The sequence below is a fragment of the Pan paniscus genome, chromosome 15 (genome assembly GCF_029289425.2).
Source record: "Pan paniscus chromosome 15, NHGRI_mPanPan1-v2.0_pri, whole genome shotgun sequence".
NCBI lineage: Eukaryota > Metazoa > Chordata > Mammalia > Primates > Hominidae > Pan > Pan paniscus.
The window spans coordinates 38758211-38778460 of NC_073264.2; the positions used below are offsets into that span (position 1 = coordinate 38758211).

Below are 20250 nucleotides of genomic sequence, written 5' to 3' on the forward strand. Positions count from 1 at the left end.
TTATACCTGAATCAGTGCTTGGCATGTCTCTGATGCTCAATAAGTGTTTTGAATGAATGAGTATGTATTAAATATACGTGTATGCTTAAACATTGTGATACATTAGAAACTTAACAGCAGGTTGCCTGGGAAGTGAGACTGAGTCTAGCAGTCAGATTTCTTATATCCATGGTAAGTGAGAGAAGGGGACATTTTAACTTTCATTTCATACCCTAATAAAGTGTTTGAATTTAAAAATTTTTTATGTACATGTATTACTTTTGTATATTATAGCAATGAGTTTGTAAGTTTTGAAAAGACTCATGCATGGTAACCTGCACAAATTAAGCTTAATGCTTAGAATTGATAATGAAAAACTGATCCATGTTTTGGTATATGTATATTTATGACAATGTGGTTAATTTTTTAAAAATAGATTTTATTAGTGTTGTGCTTTACAAAAGGCAGGATTTATAAGGGAATTAAATTCCAGAGTAGACTTTATTCACCTGTGTTATGGAAAATATACATATAAATGATATCTTCACTTGCATTTTATGTTTGCCAAATATTTTTAACTGTTTTTGAAGGTATTTTACATGGCACTAATTCAAGCAGTTTTTAAAAGTAAAATAAGATGTTAAAAAAAATACTACCAACTTTAAAAGAACTATTAACCTGACATTCTTCTTCCACTTGATACAGAAGCAGGATTCTGTGACTGGTTAGAGATGAAGAGGGTGCCTTTTTAAAATAATTCAATCCTGTGAACACCAGCTATAGTCAGAAATGATAAGGAGAGGAGAGAATTCCTTCATATTTCAATAAATTTCACTCAGTTTAATTAGGTTTATTTAGTACATTTTAATTATAGATGTTTTCTTTTTCTTTACATGACACATGCATTAATAAATGAATTAAAGATTTTTATTGAATCTAAACTAGTTAAAAATATTTGGCAAATGAAAATAATAGCTAATAATTGAAGACCTTTGTTCAGGAACATTCTGATTCATTAATTGCAAAAACAATAAATGTTAAACATACAGTACAAGATCTAATAAACTGAGATCTTTAAGCTAGTTTTGATTTCTATAAACTTTCTAATGCCACTGCTGTCATAAAAAGCTTAGTAAATATTGACTGAGGATGATGATGACGATCCGGCAGTATTTTTAAGACTGGGTGGCACTGGCAGTACAGTCAGATATCCGGGACTTAACATTGTTATTTTGCCATGAGGCCCTTCCACCTGGCCCTATCCCAAAATGATAAATGTTTACCTATAGTTAGGTATTTAAATGTGTAAATATTCCAGATTCAATTATATGTGAGGTAGCTAGAGTTTTCATTCCTTAAATCATGAACTAGTTCTCTAAAGTTTAAATGATTTACAAGTCTGCAAGGGTCAAAATTGACTTGACTGAATGTTTTCCCCATAATTCCAAAAACATTATTTTATGAGTTCAGTTCAGTATAAAAATATTATGCCCCACTGACTATTCCAAACCTAAGATGTTTATGAAATGTATGAATTTATTAAGGTTTAATTTACTATTCTATTTAGTTGTTAAGCTTTAAATGTTGTTGTACAGTATGTCTTGTTCTCTTTAGGCTTAAAAGGGTTTTATGACAATCAGTATTCTATTAATGTAGTTCCAGTTATTCCCCAAAAATATCTTCTAAAACTTCCTGGTTCTGATTGAATCACAACTGAACAATATTCAGTTACTATGTAAAGCAATCAAGAAGTTCAAAAGCCTAGAGATAGGGACTGGCTTTTTAGTTTAGTTTTATTCAGTGTTAATCTGATAAAGATTTTCATTTATTTTAACCCATGGAAAGTTTAGTTGTCCTATCAAGCTTGGTTAGCTGTTCTAAACTATAAAAAATAAAAATTTTTGAAAAAATTACATGAAAAAAGGTGAAAATTGAGATTTTGTCCTAGAAAGTTGGACGCACTGTTCACTTAAATTATAATTAATAATGAAGAAAACGTCACATATTTCTAAATCTACTTTCATTAGGTCTTCCTTCACCTTTTCACTTGTAAAACTTTTGTTTTCCATTCATTCTTTTGTATGATACAGTGTTTTAATTCAGAGCTAACACCACAGTAAGACAGATGGTGCAGGTTCTGCCTTTCTAGCTGAGTGACCATCAACGGGTAATTAACCTCTCAAAGCCTCAATTTCCTGATCTGCAAAGTAAGAATTGTAATTATACCTGCCTCATATCATTGTTTTAGAATAACCAAATCAAATAATGCATGTACAATGCTTTACACAGTACTTGGGTACACTTAGGTATGTAATAAAGGTAACCCATTATTATTATAATACCAATGTTGAGTTTTTGTTGTTATCATTAGCTCTTTTTTGAGATTCTGTTAATACATTTATAACTTTTTTTTAGCTTTTTAGGCATTAAATGCAATATTTTGTGAACACAATATGCAATCATTTGATTTTTCTTTAGGAACAAGTTTTCGCTGTAGTTAAGATGGTTGATTTTTTTCTTGTGAGGCATTTAAAAAAATATTTTGTCAAAATGGCATGCTTGAACTTAGATTTGGCCCTTTTTGATTAACAGTTTGTTTTCAGGAGTTGTTTATTCACACAGCAACATTTTAGTGTTCAAAAATATATTGAGAAATTCAAATCTAATAATTTTCATCACTTGTCCCCTAACCTATGAAAAACATGTTTTCCAAAGAGTACAAATTCAAAGTATAACATTTTCTTCAATGTTTTGTGTTAAAACTGTTAACCTAGAAAATACAGATATAATTTTTAAAGCTATGTTTGTAAGTCCTTCTGTCTTATATCTTGGAGTTCAATACATATGTTATCTTATTTAATCCCTTCAACATCCTTGTAAGGCATCATCCCTTTTTGGAGAGGAGAAAACTGAAACAGAGAGAAAACTAACATCCCCTAGGTTACATTAAGGCCATCAACAGTGGCATAAATATTATCTAATCCTCCTGATAGCTGGGCCTTTTACTTTGCTACTGGACCCCTTCCTCTACTCATGCCTCCCTCAGAAATACTGCTGAAGCAAAACTGGTACTTCAGCATTATTTCCCTAATTTGGATATGCTTGACATCTTTATTGCACAAAACACATCACTGAGACCATGTTAAAGGCAGGTTAACACAGTAAAAGAATCTGACCTGCTTTGGAGTTTAACAGTCTTTGTCTGTGTTCAACCAAACTGCACAAATTACAACCACAGTTGATGTCTGGATTTATAAATACACGCCCTTTGATTTTTTTTTGAACCTTTAAGCTCTAGCATTATATCATATGTTAGGCTACAAAAACTAAATACTGTGCCTAACAGCAGTTTTATTCATACAATCATAACAGTTTATGTTTATTAGTATGTTGTGGTATTAATATTGTTGTTTTATCTGTGCTTTAGCACAATCACTAATGTAACAACAATCATATTTAGTAGTAACCATTAACCAAATAACTATTTTGAGTTGTGTATGAATTTATTAAGAGCCTACTGTGTACTAAAGACTGTGCAGACTTTTGTGAAACATAGAGTTAACAGAGGATAAGATGCAATTGCTACCTTCAAATAGATTATAATTAACTGGAGAGAAAAAATATATACTAAAAATGAACATAGGTTACTATGTGCTGTTAAATGAAATAATTGGACACTTCCATGGCAAGTCATAGAAGGGAGAGATTCTTCTAGGCTTGAATAAATTTCACAAGATTTTATGGAATACTTGAGAATTGAAGTATATGAACCAATAAGATTCTGATAGAGAGGAGGAGGAAGAAGGCATTCTAGCCTGGAAGAACAGAATAAGCAAAAGTGGAGGTTTAATGAACATATTGTGTTATATTATGGAATTGAGAGAAAATTGCTGGAATTTTATTGTTAACATGTATTTAGTTTTTATTCTGTGTTTCCTGGAGAGCCTTGGGAATATAGAGCTTATTTTTTGAAATATTAAAAATTAAACTTATACTCAAAAGAAATACTTCAATACTTTATATAAAATTTAAAGCATCTTAAAAGCCTAAATACATTTTTGAAAAGTTTATGGAGAATTTTGGACATATACAACAGCCTACAGAATGAACTCTACATGTACGCATCACTTGCCCCTGAAAACGTCAACCCCTGGTCAATCAAATTTCATCCACAGTCTCATGCACATACCCCCACTCTCTGGTATTATTTTAAAGTAAATCACATGTACAATGTTACTTTACTTATAAATATTTCAGTAAGTATCATCTAAAAGATGAGGACTCTTATTTTAGCATAACCACAATACCATTAACATACTTAAAAACAATTTAACAATAATGTATTTTATTTAATGAATTTATTTTTTTGAGACAGGGTCTTCCTCTGTTGCTCAGACTGGACTGCAGTGGTGCAGTCACAGCTCACTGCAGCCTCCCCCTCCAAGGGTCAGTCTCCTGAATAGCTAGGACTACAAGCTCACGCCACCATGCCTGGCTAATTTGTTGGGGTTTTTTGTGTGTGAAGACAAGGTCTCACTATGTTATCCTAGCTGGTCTTGAACTCCTGGGCTCAAGTGCTTCTCCCAGCTCAGCTTCCCAAAGTGCTAGGATTACAGGCATGAGCCACTACACCTGGCCTACAAATAATTTCTTAATATCATCAAATATCCACTCAGTGTTAAAACTTCCAGTTGTTTCATGTCATAATGTCTAATTTGTTTTAATCAAGATTTAAATAAAATCCACACATTGCAATTGACTTATATACATTTTTATTATATAAACTTATGTGGCACAAGTACAGTTTCATTACATGTGCAAATTAAGTGAGGATCAGATAAGGGCTTTTAGGGTATCCATCACCTGAATAATGTACATTGTAGCCATTAAGTAATTTATCATTATCTACCCACTTTGTACCCCCTCACCTTTCTGAGTCTCTATTGTCTATCATTCCACTCTCTATGTCCATGGGTACACATTTTTTAGCACCCAGTTATGAATGAGAACATGCAATATTTGTCTTTCTGTGTCTGGCTTCTTTCACTTAAGATAATGACTTCCGATTCCATTCATGTTGCTACATGAATGGAATCTTTTTCCATTCTTTTTTATAACTGAGTAGTATTCTATTGTGTATATATGCCATATTTTCTTTATCCAGTTATCTATGATGGACACATAGGTTGACTCCACATCTTTGCCATTGTGGATTGTGCTGTGATAAACATACGAGTGCAATGTAATGATTTCTTTTCCTTTAGGTAGGTACCAAGTAGTAGTATTGCTGGATCAAATAGTAGTTCTGTCTTAAGTTCTTTGAGAAATCTCCATACTGTTTTCCACAGAGGTTGTCCTAATTTACATTCCCACCAATAGTATATGAGTTCACTTATGTCTGCCAACTCACCAACATGTTATTTTCTGACTTTCTAATAATGGCCATTCTGAGTGGTGTCAATGAGGAGGTCTCATTGAAATTTTAATTTGCATTTCTCTGATGAGTGGTGATGTTGAGCATTTCTTCATATACCTATTGGCTATTTGTGTGTCTTTTGAAAAAATGTCTATTCTTATCAACTGCCACTTTGTAATGGGATTATTTGGTTTTGCTGTTGTTATGTGAGTTTCTTGCCCTTGCCAGATGCATATTTTTCAAATATTTTCTCCCATTCTTCAGGTTGTCTGTTCACTTTGTCAATTATTTATTGTGTTGTGCAGAAGCTTTTTAGTTTAATCAAGTCCCATTTGTCTATGTTGTTGTTGTTGTTTGTGCTTTTGAGATCTTAGTCATGAATTATTTGCCTAGACCAATGAACAGAAGAGTTTTCCCTAGGATTTCTTCTAGGATTTTTATAGTTTTAGGTCTTACATTTAAGTATTTAATCCATCTTGAGTTAATGGTGAGAGATAAGGGTTCAGTTTCTTCTGCATATGGCAATCCAATTTTCCCAGCACCATTTATTAAAAAGGGCGTCTCTTCTCCAGTGTATGTTATTGTCAATTTTGTCAAAGATCAGTTGGCTGTAAATATGTGGCTTTCTTTCTGGGTTTTCTATTCTGTTCCATTGATCTGTGTGTCTATTTTTGTACCTGTGGCATGCTGTTTTCGTTACTATAGTCTCGTAGTATAATTTGAAGTCAAGTAACATAATGTACTGTAAAAAGCCTCTAGTTTTGTTTTGTTTTCTGTTTTTTGGGGTTTTTTGCTTAGGATTACTTTAGTTATTCATACTCTCTTTTGGTTTCATAAAAATTTTAGGATTGTCTTTCCCAATTCTATGAAAAATGATGTTGGTGTTTTGATAGGGCCTGCTTTGAATCTGCAGATTTCTTTGGGTAGCATGGTCATTTTAATAATATTAATTCTTCTGATCAGTGAGCATGGGATGTTTTTCCATTTGTTTGTGTCAGCTACAGTATCTTTAATCTGTGTTTTGTAATTCCCCTTGTAGAGATCTTGGCCACCTAATATGCTGGGATTGCAGGTGTGAGCCACCATGCCCCACCACTGTGGATTTTTCACAGATGACCTTTTGTAGGTTGAAAAAGTTTCCTTCTCTTTCTACTTTGTTGTGTGTGTGTGTGTGTGTGTGTGTGTGTGTGTGTGTCTATTGTAAATGGAATTGCATTCTGGAATTGGCTGTCAGCTGAATGTTATTGTTGTACAGAAATGCTACTGATTGTTGTACATTGATTTTGTATCCTGACACTTTAGCGAAGTTGTTTATTACTTCCAGGAGCCTTTTCACAGAGTCTTTAGGGTTTTTTAGGTATAAAATCATATTGTCAACAAAGAGAGATGGTTTGACTTCTTCTTTTCCTATTAAAATGTCTTTTGTTTCTTTCTCTTGCCTGATTGCTCTGACTAGGACTTCCAGGACAATGTTGAATAAGAATGATGAGTGGACATCCTTGTGTTGTTCCAGTTTTCAAGGGGAATGATTCCAATTTTTGCCCATTCGGTATGATGTTGGCTGTGGGTTTGTCATAGATGGCTCTTATTATCTTGAGTTATGTTCCTTTGATGCCTAGTTTGTTAAGGTTTTTTATCCTGAAGGGATGTTGAATTTTATCAAGAGCTTATTAAACCTGCACATGTAACCCCGAATCTAAAATAAAAGCTGAAATTATAAAAATAAATAAATAAATAAATAATTTAAAAAATTGTTACTGAAGGTACCATAAAAAAAAGAAGAAAATAACCTTTACAATAGCATCAAAAAGAATAAAATACTTTGGAATAAATGTAAGAAAAGATGATTCCAAGAACTTACACTTTGAAAATAACAAAACATTGTTAAAGAAATTAAAGAAGATCTAAATAAATGGAAAAACATCTGTGTTCATGGATCAGAAGACTTTATTTATACTGTTAAGATAAGAATCTACAAATTCAACATAATTTCTATCAGAATGCTAGCTAACTTCTTTGTAGAAATTGAATTCTAATTCTCAAATTCATATGGAAATGAAAGAAATCCAGAATAGCCAAACTGATCTTGAAAAAAGAGCAAAGGAGGCAGACTCAAACCTCTTGATTTCACAACTTACTGCAAAGCTACACTAATCAAAACAGTGTGATATTAGCATAAGAATAGACATCTTGAAATTGAGTAGAATTGGGAGTCTAGAAATAAACCCATAATGGACATAAAAAGAAATAGAAACTGAACAGTGCAATATCCGTTAAAGAAATTGAAGTCGAAAGCAGGAGGAGCTTTAGACCAGGAGTTTGAGACCAGTCTGGGAAATACAGTGAGACCCTATCTCTACTAAAAATTTAAAAATTAGATAGGCATGGTAGTGTGTACCTATAGTTCCAGCTACTGGGGAGGCTGAAATGGGAGGATTGCCTGAGCCCAAGGGGTTGAGACTACAGTGAGCTATGATTGCACCACTGCACTCCAGCCTGGGTGACAGAGAGACTATCTCACCAAAAAAAAAAAAAAAAAAAAAAAAAGGAGGAGGAAGAGGAGGAGGAATTGAATTCATAATTTAAAACATTTTGCAGAGAAACTTCAGGCCCAAGTGTCTTCATGGTGAGTCTTGCCAACCATATAAGAAAGACATAATAACAGTCAACACAAACATTTTCAGAACATAAAAGAGGATGGAATACTTCCCAACTCAGTCAATAACATCTGTTTTACATTAGTATGAAAACTAGATGAGGGCATTACAAGAAATGAAAACTCAGGCCAAAGTCCTTCATGATGATAGGCTCAACAACAACAACAAAAAAAACCTCTACAAAAACTAGCAAACCAAATCCAACAGCATATATAAAGGGTACTGCAGCGCAAAGGGTGGCAATGCAAGGTTGGTTTAACATTTGAAAATCAATGTAATTTACCATGTTAACAGAATAAGGGAGAGAAAATAATAATTTCAGTGGATGCAGAAAAAGCATGTGATAAAATTCAAAACCCATTCAGTTGTTCAGTCTGACTGATAAAGAACATCAGGAGAAAATTTACAGCTATTATATTTAATGACAAAGGCTCAATGATTTCTATGTAAGATCAAGAACAAAGCAAGGATGATCTTCCCACTTGAACTTTCTGAAAGAACCCATAATTATTAAAAATTGGAAAAATAAAACTGCTTTTATTTGCAGATGATATGTTGTACACAACCTAAGGATTCCTAAGGATTCTTTAAAAGAAACTGAACTTTTAAATTTCATTTTCTAATTGTTCATTGCTAATATATGGAAATACAATTGATTTTTACATATTGATCTGAATTAACTTATTCTAGTAGCTTTTTAAAGGTTGCATACAAAATAATGAGAAATTTAAGGATGAATTTAACACTGTACTCTGAAAACTACAGATTGCTGAAAACAATTATGGAAGACCCATGTAAATGGAGAATTACATAGTGTTCATAAATGGGAACACTCAATATTGCTGTGATACCAGTTCTCTCCAAATTGATCTGCAGGCTATATATTACCCTAATAAGAATTACATTTGTCTTTACTGTAGATATTGACAAGGTAATTCTAAAATTTATATAAAAATGCAAATGATTAGAATTGCCAAGGCAGTTTTATAAAAGACACAGTTGGAGGAATACCTGATTTCAAGATATATTCTGTAAAGTCACAGATATCAAGACATTGATATTGGTGAAAGAGTAAATGTATATATAGATCCAGAGGATAAGAGAATCCCAGCAGCACATCAAAAAGCTTATCCACCATGATCAAGTGGGCTTCATCCCTGGGATGCAAGGCTGGTTCAATATACACAAATCAGTAAATGTAATCCGGCATATAAACAGAACCAAAGACAAAAACCACATGATTATCTCAATAGATGCAGAAAAGGCCTTTGACAAAATTCAACAACGCTTCATGCTAAAAACTCTCAATAAATTCGGTATTGATGGGATGTATCTCAAAATAATAAGAGCTATCTATGACAAACCCACAGCCAATATCATACTGAATGGGCAAAAACTGGAAGCATTCCCTTTGAAAACTGGCACAAGACAGGGATGCCCTCTCTCACCACTCCTATTCAATATAGTGTTGGAAGTTCTGGCCAGGTCAATTAGGCAGGAGAAGGAAATAAAGGGTATTCAATTAGGAAAAGAGGAAGTCAAATTGTCCCTGTTTGCAGATGACATGATTGTATATCTAGAAAACCCCATTGTCTCAGCCCAAAATCTCCTTAAGCTGATAAGCAACTTCAGCAAAGTCTCAGGATACAAAATCAATGTACAAAAATCACAAGCATTCTTATACACCAATAACAGACAGAGAACCAAATCATGAGTGAACTCCCATTCACAATTGCTTCAAAGAGAATAAAATACCTAGGAATCCAGCTTACAAGGGACGTGAAGGACCTCTTCAAGGAGAACTACAAACCACCGCTCAAGGAAATAAAAGAGGATACAAACAAATGGAAGAACATTCCATGCTCATGGGTAGGAAGAATCAATATCTTGAAAATGGCCATACTGCCCAAGGTAATTTATAGATTCAATGCCATCCCCATCAAGCTACCAATGACTTTCTTCACAGAATTGGAAAAAACTACTTTAAAGTTCATATGGAACCAAAAAAGAGCCCGCATCGCCAAGTCAATCCTAAGCCAAAAGAACAAAGCTGGAAGCATCATGCTACCTGACTTCAAACTATACTACAAGGCTACAGTAACCAAAACAGCATGGTACTGGTACCAAAACAGAGATATAGACCAATGGAACAGAACAGAGCCCTCAGAAATAACGCCGCATATCTACAACTGTCTGATCTTTGACAAACCTGAGAAAAACAAGCAATGGGGAAAGGAATCCCTATTTAATAAATGGTGCTGGGAAAACTGGCTAGCCATATGTAGAAAGCTGAAACTGGATCCCTTCCTTACACCTTATACAAAAATTAATTCAAGATGGATTAAAGACTTAAATGTTAGACCTAAAACCATAAAAACCCTAGAAGAAAACCTAGGCATTACCATTCAGGACATAGGCATGTGCAAGGACTTCATGTCTAAAACACCAAAAGCAATGACAACAAAAGCCAAAATTGACAAATGGGATCTAATTAAACTAAAGAGCTTCTGCACAGCAAAAGACACTACCATCAGAGTGAACAGGCAACCTACAAAATGGGAGAAAATTTTTGCAACCTACTCATCTGACAAAGGGCTGATATCCAGAATCTACAATGAACTCAAACAAATTTTCAAGAAAAAAACAAACTACCCCATCAACAAGTGGGCGAAGGATATGAACAGACATTTCTCAAAAGAAGACATTTATGCAGCCAAAAGACACATGAAAAAATGCTCACGGTCCATCAGAGAAATGCAAATCAAAACCACAATGAGATACCATCTCACACCAGTTAGAATGGTGATCATTAAAAAGTCAGGAAACAACAGGTGCTGGAGAGGATGTGGAGAAATAGGAACACTTTTACACTGTTGATGGGACTGTAAACTAGTTCAACCATTGTGGAGGTCAGTGTAGCGATTCCTCAGGGATCTAGAACTAGAAATACCATTTGACCCAGCCATCCCATTACTGGGTATATATCCAAAGGACTATAAATCATGCTGCTATAAAGACACATGCACACGTATGTTTATAGCGGCACTATTCACAATAGCAAAGACTTGGAACCAACCCAAATGTCCAACAATGATAGACTGGATTAAGAAAATGTGGCACATATACACCATGGAATACTATGCAGCCATAAGAAATGATGAGTTCATGTCCTTTGTAGGGACATGGATGAAATTGGAAATCATCATTCTCAGCAAACTATTGCAAGGACAAAAAACCAAACACCGCATGTTCTCACTCATAGGTGGGAATTGAAGAATGAGAACACATGGACACAGGAAGGGGAACATCACACTCTGGGGACTGTTGTGGGGTGGGGGGAGTAGGGAGGGATAGCATTAGGAGATATACCTAATGCTAAATGACGAATTAATGGGTGCAGCACACCAGCATGGCACATGTATACATATGTAACTAACCTGCACATTGTGCACATGTACCCTAAAACTTAAAGTATAATAATAATAAAATAAAATAAAATAATAAAAAAAGAGAATCCTGCACATATATGGTCAGTTTATCTTCAACAAAGAAGACATGGCAATTCATAGGGAAAAGGCCACCATTCAAGAAGTAGTGATAAAACAAGTGGATATGTAAATAATTATATATAAAAAATTAACATTAACCCTAACCTCACATCCTTCACAAAAATTACCATGACAGTTGCTTTTTCTTATTTTACTTTTTATTTCTACACCTAATATACTATCTGGCTGATAGTAGGTGCTAAGTAATGGTTTGTATAATAATAAACAACTACACTCTAGTTCTCCTAGTTTCTGAATCTAATTCAGTGAAAGATGCCCATCACACTTTTAGGAGGTGAACTTTTATGTTTTATCTTCAAAAAGATATAACCAAATTAGACTGGTTCTAGTTCCCTCATTTTACTGTGTCAATCTGGGTAGCTTTCCAATCATAGCTCCCTGAGGCACTCACCAGGCACTGAAATGCTTTATAGTTTCACAGAGGCAGAACAATGATATGTGACTGGAGGTAATTCAGTGCTATTTGTTGATGGTGCTCATTTGCATTTTACTCCCACTGGCTAGAGTCAACATGACTTCTACATTTATCTTAAATACTTTAATTCCAGTGAGCTGTTTTTTTTAATAATATAGATGTAACGTGACTTTTATTTTGCTCAAAGAACTTAGAGAATATTGGTACCTATCTTTTTAATGTATGGGTAGATAGGCAGTTATGAATGTTGGTAGGTGAACTAAAGAGATCAAATGACTTGGCCATTGACACAGAAGAGCAAGATTGGAGCCAAAGTTCAGGACTCTTGACTGGTTTTATAAAACAAGCAGAAAGAGTGCATACTTTTGAGTACCTCTCATTGCAAGGCTGCAAACTGGATATGCTCTTAAATTAAAGACAAAAATAAATAAAGTCTGATCAACCAAAACTAAAATATTTCTCTCCAAAACTGTTTCGTCATTATTACTTCAGTCACTGCACTACTGAGAGAACCCCAATTAGGTGCTAATAGTCCTTTATAACCCTTCAATACCTGCCAATCTTCCTTTAACGGGAGTCTCTGCACTATAGCACTAGCAGCCATAGCCAGTGTGGGCTAATGCAGGAGTGTAGAGATCATTGCAGAAGGCAGCACAGAATCTGAAGTAAGAAATGTGAATCAACATGTCCTGTACATGCTACTTAGTTTGAAACTGGTATTTGTAGTAGTTTATTTATAAAGTGCCCACAGTATCACTAGCAGGAAATCCTGTTTGTTTTCATTGATGTTGTTTTAAATAGGTTCTAATACATAGCAAAATTCTTTTTGCTTGCCAAACTATATTTATTGACTTTTTTCTTCTTGAAGGATTGTTTTATTTGCCAGTAAATAATTACAGCTAGCAAAAAAATAAAACTGGCAGTTTTCAAAGACTTAACAGTTCACTGTATTCCATAGCATAAAGCCTGAAAAATCTTTACGAAGAAGTTAATGTCATCGTTTGCTGTGCTGTTGTCTTTTAAAATCAATGAGGTGGGGTTAAGCAAGAGAGTGCAAGGGGAAAGAAAGTTTTAAAGATCTTAGAGAACTTAAAGTCTTACTTTATACTGTTAATTATACTAAAAAACAAAACAGAATCTCAAATTTCGAAATCAGTACTCTGCGGACTCTTTCATATGTATGGAGGTCACTCATAGTTTTTGCATTAATCAATATTTTCTAATGAAAGTATAATGTGTTCAAATTCCATGACAGACACTTTCTTTTATGTCTTCAAGTTTAAGTTCTTCAGGTATTTATCTTTACACAACTCTTCAAACATTTCTAACTCATTTTTGACTCTTTGTATCTTCTCAAGAACTACCTTAAAATAATTTCTGGTTTATGCCAACAAAGAAGGGAATGGCAGCAAGATCACATTCTTCCGTCACTTGAGAAGTATTTTTTACATTCCATACATGGGTACTTGATCAGACAGGTTGCTAAAATTTTTGCCGTGTCAAAGTCATTTCTAAAAATCAATAGCTTTTTCCATTTTCTTTTAACTTTCCTGTTAATAAATTCAGCAGTTGATATTACCATTAAAAAAAATGGAAGAAATCTTTGGCAGAGACAGTCCACAAAATAATTGCCAAAGTACTTAAATAAAACCTACATACACTCAGATTATAAGTAATTATATTTATGAGTATAAACGTTGACATAATGTAGACTTGTAGAAAACATATAAATCTGTAAAGTATTTATATTGTCACAAATAGTTCTAAAAAGTATTCAACAAACTGAATGGAGATGAAGAATTTGAATTTTATCATTCACCTGTCCTTCAGTGGAATTAGTAATGAAATAATTCGTTGCTTTTATACAAGTTGATGTTAAGATTTGAAAAATAGGAAACAACATTGCTGACCATGCTAACCATGTGGTATTCTAAAATTATGGCTCCTATCCTTTGGATTGAATTTGTCAACCGTGTGCCAAATAGAATGTTCTTTGGATCAAGACAAAAGAATCTTTAAAATACTTAACCAAGTACTTAAAATTGTACCATATTTTGGGTTTCTTTCTTACTTGAGCCATGACTTTCTTGTACCGATTTTGTTTATCCTGCCTTAAATTTCTGATTACATTTATTTATTTATTTACTTAATTTATTTTTTTGAGACAGAGTGTCACTCTGTTGCCCAGGCTGGAGTGCAGTGGTACTATCTCAGCTCACTGCAACCTTTGCCTCCTGGGTTTAAGCGATTCTCCTGCCTCAGCCTTCTGAGTAGCTGAGACTACAGGTGTGCGCCACCATGCCTGGCTAATTTTTGTATCTTTAGTAGAGACAGGGTTTCGCCATACTGGCCAGGCTGGTCTCGAACTCCTGACATCAACTTATCTGCCAGCCTTGGTCTCCCAAAGTGCTGGGATTACAGGCCTGAGCCACCGTGCCTGGCCACCTTTCTTTTTTTTGGATCTTGTGCATCATTATTTCAGCTCTTCCCATCCTGTCACTCTTAATTTCTGTTTTATGAGGTCTCCCTTTACGCCAGGGCAGTCCATCTCCCTGTTGCTGTCTAGACCTGTGTGTGGCTGTCCAGTTTGCTGCACAGTTTTCATCCTAGGATTTGTCTTCTCTTCTGCATTGGTTTTGCTGTGTCTCGGATTCTGTATCTTCTATCTTGCTTTATTTCCTCTTCAAGTAATTTCCAAACAGAGAAATTTTCTGAATATAGAATTCATATTTTAATATTACATCCTTTCAGAACTTTTAAGATGTTATTCTTTCTCTTTTCTTGCTTCTAGTAACTGATTTCAGAATGAATCAATCTTTGTAGATGTTTTCTCATGGAAGATAATTTTTTTAATCTCAATTTTTTTTCATTTTTGTATTCTGAAATCTCATAAGGAGGTGTCTAGGAATGGATCTTCCTTCATTTACTGTGATCTCCACTTATAGATGCTTGCAACTTGAAGATCTTTGGCTTTCATCTCTGAGAAATTTTCCTTAATATTATTTGATAGTTTTCTCTTTCGTTTTTCCCCTTGATGTCTCTCTTTCTGGTATCCTAATAGACAGATGTTATACTTTCTGGACAGATTCTTTCATCTTCAAATTTCTGAAACATAGACTTAGAAATTTCTTCAACTTGATTTCAAGTCTTTTTTATCAATGTATTTGAAATATTTATTTGTATAAATATAAAATCGTATCTACTTCCTCATTGTTTTTAAGTAGCATTTCATTTTCTAGCATAGAAATAAGTTGTCTATGAATAAAAAAATATTTTTAAGAAGACTCGTACCCTGATAACGTAAAATATTCTGTATTCACTTAAAAATTTAATAAAGTGGTATTACAACTGTATTTATAAAGTTAATGCAGTCATAATATTATAGTTTTTAATAGGAATATTTGTTTACTCAAATTATTCTAAAAATTTATTTTTAAGATCTATATCACATTTATTCATCAAGATTGATATTTTCTATGGAGTTATTGACACCTCTTCCCAAGGGCAATATTAGCTACTTTGTACAAGTTAATCTTCTTCCTTGTTCACCTGTGTATCACCCCCTACTTCATCTCTGTACCTTATCTCCACTGTCTTGCACATTGATGTAGGTGCTCAACTAACATTTGTGGAAGAGAATGAAGGCAGCTATTGAGATGGCCTTATTAATGTCAGAAGCCAGTGTTTCTTCTACTTGTGTTTTTTTGAGAATTTTTAAAAGTAACTTTTTATTTCTAAATGAAAGTCTCAAATATGATAAGGCTTTTTTAGTTTAGAAAAGATTGTACATCAAAAGGTTTCATATTCTTATTATGGACAACACATTCACATGCCATTTCAGGTGGGTCTGTTATTCTTAAACGATGAGCTTTTCTTTGTAGACGGTGATTCTTGTACATGGAAATGGAGCTGATTCTCTCTCATCATAATCATAGGATTGTTTAATGAAGAAATACATTTATGATAGAAAAAGCATTGACATCCAATTGATTTTAAAAATCAAAGCATGAGTTAGTTAAAGGATTATTTTTAAGGGGGAACCTGTAGAAAGTAAATGTTCTGCTGAATTGTATTTGCCAAAATGTATCTAAGAAATCACTGTGAGCCTTAAGGTTCTTTTGTTTATTCTCTTTGCCTAGCACTTGACCATTAAAGATTTGAGATGAAAAGAAAGAGATATGGCTACTAAAAAGTCTCTCTTTTCAATGCAGTCCTAATAACAAAGTGTGAAATCTGGGACTCAGCCAAGTGTTATTAATATCTTAAAATGATTTTTAAATGTTGCATTTATTAAAATTTAATATAGCAGAAAAGCATCAATTATAGAAATAGTTCTATGAGTATGAATAACAAATGAAAACTTGATTAAAGGTAGCCATATCAAGCATTCTTCACTTGAAGTATCTTGCCAGCTTCTGAGTAATGCTTTGATTTGGTTTGAACCTTTTGTATGCAACAATTTTTAATGCAAGTTACTACAGTTCTTTCTGAATAATATAGGTCATGAGAAGTTCATTTGTAGGTGGGGCAGCTGTACTACTTTGGGGGACTGTCTTAATAGATCCATTTCATTAATTGTCATGAATTTTTTATTAACAAAACCAGTACATCAGGTTTAGCCAGCTGAAAACTGTTCTCATAGTTGTTATCTTTATTGTCAGAAAGAATATTGTGAAAATAAGGAATTACTGCACATGCTTTAACTCTTGATTAAACAGAAGAATGGCACTATCCATGAAAAATAACTTAGGGGCATACTATCAAGTTGACATACAGTGTTTTCAGTTTTGCAACTCCCATTAACTTTAAAGCCTTGTGCTTTAACTTCAGTGTCTTCCAGTTAGGAATAATGCCAGAGCCGTCTGTTAGGTACTCAGAGTTAATGGGATTAATGTCAAGTAGCAGGATGTTCATTCTCTCTTCCTTAAGCTTTATTCCTTAGGTATTTTTAGATAAATGTCCTTCTAAGGAATTTCTTTTAGAAACCTTAGGCAATGGTATTAAGAAGCAGCAGTAATGGATTGGAAAATGAATGATGTTAGGATGTGCATTTTATTTACCAATGAAAGAAATTTCCTTCAATTCCCATCTGATAATCTTTATTATTGTCATACATAGAGCTTTAAAAGTATGATTTTTTTAACTTCAAGGAGTCTCAAGAGATTTCTTAGGCATATGATAGGCCGTTATATTGTTAGCCATATTCTTTGTGTCTTCAAGGCCATAATCACTTTTTACTTCCTACATCTTGTGAGATAATTAGTAGCATGAATTATCTTTATTTAAATGGTTTTAAAAGTGAAACAGGGAGGCGCTTAGTGGTTTTTTTCAGGATCCCATAACTAACCTTTGATACAGTACTTAATAGAACCTGGAATTTGTATTTATACTCATTGTATTTGATTAAACATTTGTCTTATAAAATTTTAAGGGTGAAAAAGTCTTGAGAAAATCATGTTTTGAAAAACAAAAGTTATATAGTCTTTGGAAGAAGGCGTATTATGGCTGGAATCTTGGCTTCACCCTTTACCTGCTTGACTCAGTAATTATTTGACCTCTTTAGCTCCATTTTTTCATTTTAAATGGAATGGTAACTACCTTTCAAAATTATTGTACACATTGAATACCATGTTTATAAGTGCCCAAAAAAGGTACTCACTAAAATAATTCGTGTCATTTTAATATTATCTACACATTTGGAATTAAACCTTAAAAAAATAAGTTAAACAGAATTAGCCAAAGTAACATTGTTTGTTAGTGACAAGCTTGCAATTAGAACCAAAGCATCCTAATCAAAACCAATATTCTTTGCAGATGCATTCTTTTATTTATTGAAATTATCTAGGCTATTTAGTCAGTTACTCATTAGTGAAAACCACACTGTTCAGTATCATCACTTTTCTTTTTTCATCTGCCAAATTCAAGATTTGAATGGTTGTCATTTAGGCCAGAATTCCAGAAGTTTTTCCATGTGTGCGATTTAAATAATCTGGTCATTTTTAGAGGGATACTATCAAGCTGTTTTATAATCAAAAGTTTTTCAACAGCTGTTTATGAGACTCTGCAAAGTGGATCTGGTTAGCCATGACCTGGAATAAATAAGGAATTGACACACTATGTCATACATTTGCCCCAGTGTCAATATCTGCCGATTCATGGAGTCATGTTCTATATACTGGCTCTGCTCATGACCTGTGTGCCCTCTGACCAGAACTATGCTCATGGCTCCAGATTCCTTACTCCAACTGGATTACAGGCCTCAGGGTGCTCCCTGAGTTTGGCCTTCTCTAAGGCCAATCTTAATTGGCAGTCTTGATGTGGATCTTCTAACCCTCAATTTCCCATACTGCCTAGGCAGTCTACCACAGAAGGTGTAGTGATAGTGTTAGCTAACATTTACATAGACCTTATTTTTGGCAGTCCTTTTATATTTATAATTTGAGCTGATGCTCATAACAGCTGTGTGAAATAAGCAGTATTATCTGTCTTACAATTGAGAAATCTAAAATTCAGTTAAGTAATTTCCCCAAAGTCATAGTGATATTGAATGAAACAGCCCAAGTTTTTACTACAAATCCCATATTGTTTTCAACTTTCAATCACGGTTCATGATCCTGCTGCTGACAGTTGATAATAAAAGTATCCTATTATAAAAACAGAATGAAAATATATAAAGTTCCTATTGTGATATGAGAGTTTTCATCATATGAAGCATAAAGAAGCATGTATGTATAAATCCATGTGGTAAATAAAGTATTGTCAAAGTGTTAACTAGGGAATAAATTTTACTTCTCTCGTTTTTCTCTCAGTACGGAGCACATGGGAGGTAGCTGATAATTGTTTCTGATTATTTCATTTAGAATACCAGAAAAAGGGCAATATCGATTATAAAAAATTCTTACTGTGATATATTGTAACCATCTTATAGGAATTTTTCTCACTGTTTGTGATAATAATTATCATATGTCTTTTCCTTGAACTGCCTCTACATACTCCTCTGGATTTTTTAACCCCAACCTGTATGCTGATGACTCCCAAATGCAGAAGCCACATCTCTCTCTCTTTAGTTTCAGTTTGTACATCAAAACTATCTACTGGACATTTTCAGTTGAGATTTCATGGTAAACCCAATTCAGAATGTATAAAATGGAAGGCAGCAATGTCCTTTTTAAAACTGCTCTTTCTTCTGAATTACTATGAGTCAACAAATTGCATCCATTTTACTTCTTAAATATTTCTTGAATATGTTTTCTCTTTTAATTGTTAATACTAATATCCTATTCAGATCTTCATTATATATCACTTCAAACTACAGAAATAGCTCCCTAAATAATTTCTCTACACCTGATTTTGTTCTCTTCAAATTCATTCCTCACTCTTTCTTGACTGCCATTTACCTTAAAACCATTCAATAATAGTCTTCCATTTCCACAGGATAATATTATAGTTTTAAAGCCTTCTCATTATCTAACCCATGACTGCCTCTTTGTCTTCATCTTTTGCTCTTGTCGTGTACTTGAGGCCAAACTGCTTTAGTTATCTGTATACTGTTATTTTTCTCACCAGTATACTTTTGCTTATGCTGCCTCATGCTTTTTTTCAGGAACTGTTCTCTTGTAAATAACTTACTGCTACTCTCCCCTCTCATTCACCAGTCAAATTAGGTGTGCTGCTTCTCTGCTCCCAAATTCTATTATTATCTGCCTTCTCAAGTTGCACTTTGAGTTTCTTAAGGCAAGGATGCTCTTATTGAGTTTATAACTCTAGGGCAACTAATGTGTTTATATTATAGATATGAATTTTTTTCTTCATGCACTTTTAGAAATTTGGTGTTGTTTTGTGAAAATTACATGATTTTAATTTTTAAATGTGTTTCATTGTGATGTCAATAATCTCCTTAATAGCTCAGATTTAGTAAGTCTATGTTTACCAAATTGGATTTATTATATTTATATGTTATTTTCCCATTAAATTAATTATTTGTTCTGTTATTCAATGTGTTTCAATAAATTGCAAAAATATAGGATGTACTGACAGCATTATTGTAGAATCCTTGGTCTTATCAATATCATGTAGAAGAAAATACAGGTTTCTTCTACATGATATTAATATTGGTAACTTTTTTGTGAAGTTATCATACTCGTTGCAGGAATAAAATAAATAAGACATAGGTCAGTTTTCAGTCCTTTGCCTATCCAAATTAGTCTTCTTTCA

At 33.6% G+C, this 20250-nt stretch overlaps 1 protein-coding gene across 50 annotated transcripts in view; it reads left to right on the top strand.

Annotated features, from left to right (window-relative positions):
- The window catches only part of MIPOL1 (mirror-image polydactyly 1), a 387061-nt gene that overhangs the window by 243606 nt on the left and 123205 nt on the right, over positions 1 to 20250 (top strand). The gene's annotated exons all lie outside the window — the stretch shown is intronic.